The sequence below is a fragment of the Meleagris gallopavo genome, chromosome 6, assembly GCF_000146605.3.
Source record: "Meleagris gallopavo isolate NT-WF06-2002-E0010 breed Aviagen turkey brand Nicholas breeding stock chromosome 6, Turkey_5.1, whole genome shotgun sequence".
In the NCBI taxonomy this organism is placed as follows: Eukaryota; Metazoa; Chordata; class Aves; order Galliformes; family Phasianidae; genus Meleagris; species Meleagris gallopavo.
The window spans coordinates 46688208-46696071 of record NC_015016.2 but is presented as its reverse complement, the minus strand read 5'-3'; positions in this window follow the sequence as shown (position 1 = coordinate 46696071).

Genomic DNA, 7864 nt, shown 5'->3' with positions numbered 1-7864 from the left:
CGCGACCGGCCCAGCGCCGAGCTGGCGGAGCCCATGGTCCGGGAAGCCCTCGCTCCTCCTCGCTGCGGGAAGTTCGGGGCACGGCCGGCCCGCAGACCCTCTTGCAGGCGGCTGCGCTCCCGGAGAGAAGAGGGAGAGGGGGAGTCGAGGAGGCTCTCCGGCACCGCCTCCTCCGCCCCTCGGGCGCGGCGTGGCTTCTGATGAGCGTCCCTGCTGCTGAGCCCCGGCCCGGGGACGGCTATCTATTGTGGGATAGGAAAGTGCGATCTGCACCAGGGAATTCACGTTGCCTGCGCCCAGAGAGGTGTGAAAAGAAGCATCGATCCCTCATCTTCCTCCTAAGGGAGCAGGAGTAAATTCAGAACTTTTTACTACTTCTTAATGTCGTTCTTTATCGTTGAATCTACCTCCTAGGGTTACCTCGCCATAAACAGAGGGAAAGGCAACGGTACTGTAAGGTGTGGACACAGAGCTGAGGTTATTTGTGTCCTTGAGTACATAACTTTTACTTCCTTGAATAGAAAAACTTAGACATGAGATATATCCCCGCCTGCCTTTGCGACTTCTTCAGGACTCCTTAAGCAATGCAGCATCCAGACTTGTGATTGTATTACTTCTGATTGAATAAAACACTGCCTCTAGCAGACAAGATGGACTAGATGATCTCCAGGGGCACCTTCCAACCTCAACTCCTTTGTGATATTGGAATATTAACTGCCACAGCATCACTAACCAAACTGTATTTGCAGCTTACAACAACAGACTGTACTATAATTACAGTCACCATATGCTATGACAACATCACAGCATCACTACCACAGCTCTTGCATGAACTGGACTTTCTTCAGCTGCTGGAGACTTCTGAAGCTGACTTTAATTCCCCATCTGTTAAAAAGGCATCATAAAACTTCTCCAGGGCACTGTAAATCCTAAAAGTATTTCATTACTGTAGCAATTGGAAGTGTTAAATGTATATACTGAGATGTTTAAGATGACAGTGGTAAACTCTGTAAACTTTCTAGAGCATAAAACTTCCGTATCTGTACATAACACTTTAGTTGTACCAATTAGCAACATGAAAGTAACAGCTAGTTTTATCTCCATCAGCATGGGAGTCCATTAATTGCAGCCTATTATCCCACTTCTTGTCTGGAGGGAAGCCAGCACTTCCTCAAGCTGTTCTGCTCTTCCATGCTGACTACAGCAGCCTGGTTCTCTCATCTGTTGTTGTGCTCCTGCAGCAAGATCCCAAGGCAACTCAACACTGACGTAATAACCTTTGAGAGGGAATTTCTTGTGCTAGGGCAGTCCTTCTTTCCTGGACAAAACAGTGCCATGAATGCATCAGAAAGCAAGAAGGCAGATGTACATAGCCTATGTTTTCTAACCCCGTGCATTTGTTTCATTATGCTTGCTCTCACTGTCTCTGCTTGAATTTTCTTCTTGACTCTCCTTGCAGCTAAGACAGTTTCAGCTCAGGTAGCATGCCAGGTAGGTAACATCTTGCTCTCTAGGGATGTTTCTTGATCACAAATGATTTTCATAAGCATGCATGGAAGGGACTGATTACGACTAGCCTTTCTTCTAGAACTCTATTTCTCCCTTCTCAAATTTGATGTGTGGTGAAGGAAAGTCTGTTTTATTTAAAGACTTTTTTTTCTGCAAAGGATAAGTACTTTAAGTAGAAGGACAAAAGTACTAATGTTGTAAATCACTGTTGATTTATTAATTAATCCAGACAAACTTTTTAAAAGAAATTAAACCTTTCCTGCCCAACTTGAAGCCAAATTGTACCTATCTGTTATAATTCCATCTTTAACCATGTGCCCCTATGCATTTTTTTCCTCAAAGCATCATAAGCAAGTTCTAAATACAAGATTTCCATAAAACTCCTTCAGACACCTACCACACTGTACACAAACTCCAAAAAATCAACATAAAATTTGTTCCTGACATGTATCTTTTGGTGAAGTGTAAACTAAAGCTGCCTTACAGTCATGTTACCAATGCAATGGCCAGAGTAAATATTACAGTTAAGGACCCAGAGTCTGTTATTTTTCTGAAATGTAAAGGGAGTGAAAGTAGAGTCCATCACGGTATTAGATCTGAATTCAGTTTCCAGCTCTGTTGGCAATAATCTTCTGCTGGTTTATTTTAGCCTAAAGGAAAAAACTGTGTGTTCAGGATCACTGACTTCCCCATCATTTTTAAGGCCTTAAGTCCAAATAGAAAACTGCCCAAAGATGCAAAGCTAATGCAAATTAATGAAAAGATTTGTAGGAACAAATGATTAAAAACTCCACCCCCACGGTGGGAAAGAGTGCAACTTTAACTTACTTCTTACCACTAAATGCAGATCACAGACCTGCAGGAAACGAAGTTTCATGAGTTTGTGGAAACAATAAGGATACCTGCCTCTTCAAATCAGTTGCCAGGGCTGTGCCCTGTTTGCACACAAACATTTGTCAGCGGAGGAGGAGAGACCTGAGCTGCATGCTCTGCCCTTCCTCTTGGCCAGGCAACTAACCTTCTGCCAGCAGGTAGGACATTTTATCCCTCGTGGAGGGCAGACAACAGGAGAGGCAGATACATGACACCAAGGTCTGCCCGTGATACAAAGTCAGAAAGAGGAGCATTGCTCAGCAACCAGAGAACAAGCAGGGGGGAGGAAGAGGAGTAGAAGGGGGGAAGAAGAAAGAGCACTCCTGTTCTCCCTCACCAGCAGCCCACCTATTTTAATTAGAGCTATCTGAAGGAGTACTAAAATAATACAGTGTCAGTTTGACATGACAGGCTTTCAAGAGGCAAAGCCAGATCTGTGATCTGATATGAATCCAGTGTGGATTCAGCCATTGCATTCTTGCTCTGTCTGCTGCCTTTCTCTCTCCTAAAGCATATAAACTCCATCTTCCTCTTGCAGGCTGGTGGGTTTTGCCTCTCCTGCATTACATTACTAACTACCCTGGCTTCAGCTTGGACAGGATTCCTTTCTTCATAGTGTCTTGTAGGATGCTACATTTTGGCTTTGGGAGAAAAACAATGTTGATACCATGTTTTAGCTGGTGAGCAGTGCTGCATGGAGCCACTTCAGTTTCTCAGCTTCTCATACTGTCCTGCCAGTGAGGGGGTGAGGGGCACAAGGAGCTGGGGGATGGGACATAACCAGGACAGCTGACCTGAACTGGCCAAAGGGATATTCCATACCTTATGACATCATGTGAGGAGAACTGAGGGGCAGCTGTTGCTCAGGGACTGGCTGGGCATTGGTCAGAGGGTGGTGAGCAATTGCGTTGTGCATCACTTGTCTTGTAAATCACTGTTTTTGCTATTATTTTCCTTTTCTCTTCCTTTTCTGTCTTGGTGAATAGTTTTTATCTCAAACCCTGAGTTTTGTTTTCTTTGCCTTTTTCTCATCCCACTGGGGATGGCGGGGGTGAAAGAACAAAAGTGTGACGCTGAGCTGCTGCTGGGTTAAAGCACAACACAACCTCGAGACTCAGCAGCATCCTGCAGCTGTGCTACTGCACAGGAACAAATCCCCTCAGCCCCACCAGCCCCTGGACTGATCATCTTTGTAGCACTGCTGTGTGATCTCAAATGAGATCCAGTGACCTTAAATGATGAGAATGAACTGCCATTTCCTCCAACATGAATAGCTGTGAGCTATTATCTATATGCATATTATACTCATGAGCTCAGACTCTCAAACCCTAAGAACACAGCTGTGTGGATTTAATAACAGATCTTTGCTAATAAACAATCTATACTGAAGCTCTTAGATTTATTACTTAGTTATATGATTCTTGAGTAATAGGAAAAAATTCTGCACATGTAATTTTAGAAGCAGAACACAAACCATATATAATAGTAGCATGTGTGTATCTCAGTTATTTTAAACACTCTGTATTTTAATACACTCCATGTATTTTAATAATGTAGTGTGTAATACACATTAAAACTCTCAGAAAATTTTGGACAGGAGAGGAGAAAATAACCAAAGAGGTGCAAACATACTGTAGGTGCAAAGACAGTCTTGTCTCTGAACATTTTCCTACTGCCCTCTTACAGACATCTGTATTTTAGAACAAGGCTTTTATAGCCTTTCCTTCCTGAGTTTCTGATTCTTTGTGGAATATCTGTGAAAACCCATGAAATATCACCTAACACTACAACATTAGAAGAAAATTCCATGAGGTAACATTCTCGTCAGACAGCACTGGAAGTGGAATTCTTCACTTAGAAAAGTCATGTTTCAATGGTGGGTTTCACCTACACGTTCAGAATTTCAGCACTAATCATCTCTCCAAATACTCACAGTACCTAACATCATTACACCATTTGAAATTTTGCACAGAGAGGCCAGAGCAACCAAAATATACAAATTGTTCCTATTTGCATTGTTCCTCATCCATCCCAACTTGGCTACAGCCGTTCCCTGATTTGGTATTTCAACCACCATTCTCACACAAGACCTCTGGTTTTCTCACAGGGGAGCAGAGGGCAGTGCTGATCTCTGCTCTCTGGTAGCAACAGAGACCAAGAGAACTGTGTTGTGGACTGCTGAGTCCAAACTCTTGTATCCTGTAGTCAGGAATACCACACTCCATTGATAACAGCATCCACAAGCTCTGCCCTGAGCTCTGAGTAAGATTGTCTACGGAATAGTTACTTCTTTTTTTTTTTTTTTTAATATAGTTGATTATTAAAGATCCATGTAAGCCCTGCTCATGGTGCCATGGGGACGGCCTCTTTCAGTGTTGTGAAGTGACCTCGGCACTGTGGCCCTTCTCTTCCTGGGACACTGGATCCTCCTGGATGAGTGGTCTTTGCTCCAGCCACAAGTGGCAGGGCTATACCTGCAGCCCTGGGCGGAAGGTCCCACTCCTGCCACCTACTTCAGCTCCCTATGGGGCTCCTCCATCTCCCTAGAGATGGGCATGGTGGGATGGGCATTGAGATCCCCAGGAGTTGTGTGGGGAGTGCTGAGGAGTTCCTCCTCAGTGGGACCTGCAGGGCTGCCCGATGGAGCAGGGCATGAGGTGGCAGTGGGCTGCAAGGAGATTGCTTGGTGGCTCTCTGCTTTGCACTCTGATGGCAGCGTGATAACACAAGGCAGAGAGCCATCTGCCTGCACTGAGAAGTGGAGGGCACTCATAAGCCTCCTGCAGAGCCAGCAGGTGAGTTTCCTCCTGGTCCACAGGAGGATGCAGCAGAGGCACATGTGCTTGCAGGCAACCAGGAGGTGTCAGAGCCTCCAGTCACAGCAGATGAAAAATGATTCCTCCTTGTTCGTGCCCTTCCCACTGCAGTGGGCTGGGAGATAACAGCTGCTTCCTTGCTGTGCCACTACAGCAGGGGCTTCACACTCTGAGGAGGCCACTGTGAGTGGCTGTCCTGTGGCAAGCAGCAGCATCCCAGACCCTCAGCCAGAAACCCTCTTGGCCCGACAAGCTGGCCCAGCTCATGCTCCCCTCTGGCACAGGGTCAGGCATCAGCTGCAGCCCTAGCAGTTTCCTGAACCCCAGCACCCACCCCACAGTTACTCCAGGGCCATGTCCCCACACTGCTCACCTCTGCTGTCTCAAGCACTCTTCTCGGGGCCCAGTTGCCTGGCAGTACCAGGGAAATGCAGTCAATGCTGCAGGAATGGTGCTGAGAACATCTCCCAGAGCCCCACAGCACAACCCAAGGAAGACTTGCTAGTTTCTCCAATCCTCACAAATGTGCTCAGCCAGAGACAAGAGTAAATCTGGCTGGGTGAGGCTCTACTGTGCCCCAGTATGTGCAATAGGGGGCCATCAGGTCACAGTCCATTGCCCGGTGACATCACACAACATTACTTTGTAACATCAAAACTCTTGCTTGGTGTTCAGCTCAAACAAAGCTAGAGATGGACTCTTCACCAAGAGTACTGCAATGGGACAGTTTGAATTAGAAAGTAGATTTAGAGTGGATATTTGGAATAAATCCTTTCCTACGGGGGTCATGAGGCACTGCAGCAGGCTGCCCAGGGGAGTTGTGGATGTCCCAGGGTCTGCCTGGATAAGGCACTGAGCAGCCCACGGTCTAGAGAAAGGTGCTCCAACCCATGTGCTTGAAACTAGACCATCTCTAACATCCTATCCAATCCAAACCACTCCATGAACTCTAATTACTAGCTAAGTGTGTGGATAATTAGTTACACATATCTAACAAAGAATGTGTATCCAGTATGAATAGAACACAGAAACTCAGTTTTTTCCTACAATAATATGGCCATAATTACTAGCCGTAACTGCAATTTCTCTACAGCAATATAGCCATAATGTATTTGCTCACTCTTCCCTCATAATGACCATAATAAGTAACAGTAGCATGAAGCTTAATTAAGCAATTGCTTGGCAAAACAAACAAACAAGCCAAACTTACAGAATACTGTAAGGCAGACTAAAGAACAGTTGACCTTGCCTTAAAACCCACTAACATTTATATTTCAAGATGGCCCCATTCCCCATTTTTTATATAAGCTTGATGGGGGCTGGGAGGGGAAATTCAGCAATGCAAGAGAGGCTTAATTAAACTGAGAGACCTATCCACTTTGTCACCTGGGACTATTGCCATAGTGAAATGCTTTTTATAGGCATCAGCAACCTAACAAACACATGCCAATTATTTGAATTAAAGTGGAAATCCTTTTGCCTGAGTGCTTGTGACATCATCCATCCTTTGGGAGCTTCCAGCATGTCAAAGAAGTAAATAGAGAAACAGAGAAAAAAAAAATAATCATGAAATCAGCAGGAAAAAGCTTCCTTGCACTTTCGAAGCAACAGACTATGGGACTATTGAACACAATGCAAATCAAACCACTCTAGAATACTTTCAAATTTTCAGCTCATAGTTACAAATCTTTCCATCTTATAACGTGAACAGCATTAAATGTAAACAGCATTTAGAAGCAAAGAAACTGTCTTCAGAGTGATGTCTGCAAGTCATGAAGAAAAATGCCCTCCTGAGACAACAGTCTTAGCACTCTGAAGGGAGCATGCAACCAACAGAACAAGGAAGCAAAGGAACACATTTTTTTAATTCCAGAAGAAACAAAATCCTGACAGCATAAAATATCTATGCTGCTTGAATAAAACTCTTGAAAGAAACAAGTTTACTTTTCCCTTTGAAAGGTTGCTTTTAAGCCAGTATCTGCTTTTTCCCCTCCCAACGCAAAACTACTCTTCAGCAGTGTTTTCAAAACATTGCATGGCACCCACTAAAATATGCATAGAACTACAACACTGGCTAGAAATCTTTTAAGTGCTCCAGTGAAAAGATTCATTTCTAGGAAATAAGGATCCAAACAAAGATCTTTTAATTAAAAAAATGTGTTTTTTGTTTTGTTTTTAAAGTATTTTAGTTGACATACTAAACAGCTCCAGTTCCTTCAGTCTATCCTCACAGGCCATATTCTCCAAGCCCTTCACAGCCTTGTTGCCCTTCTTTGGACCTGCTCCAGCACCTCCATGTCCTTTGTGTACTGAGGTGCCCAAAACTGAACACAGCACTCGAGGTGAGGCTTCAGCAGTGCTGAGTACAGGAGCAGGATAACTTCCCTAGTCCTGCTCACCACACCATTCCTGATCCAAGCCAGGATAAATGTAATGCTTAGATTTGATGACAACTGCAGATGATATATCCAGAAGAATTAGGTCTTAATGCAGCACGTTCCCTGGAGAAGGGAGAGCCTCTTTCCCCTGAAAAGGCTAAAGCAAAAAATTCTCAACATACGTCAATCTGAAACCCAACTAATAGAACTCAGCTCTTTGTCAGATATAGCAAAGCAAAAGGACCCAGGGCTACTTCCTCACAGTATTCTACTCCCAAACTCCTTTCT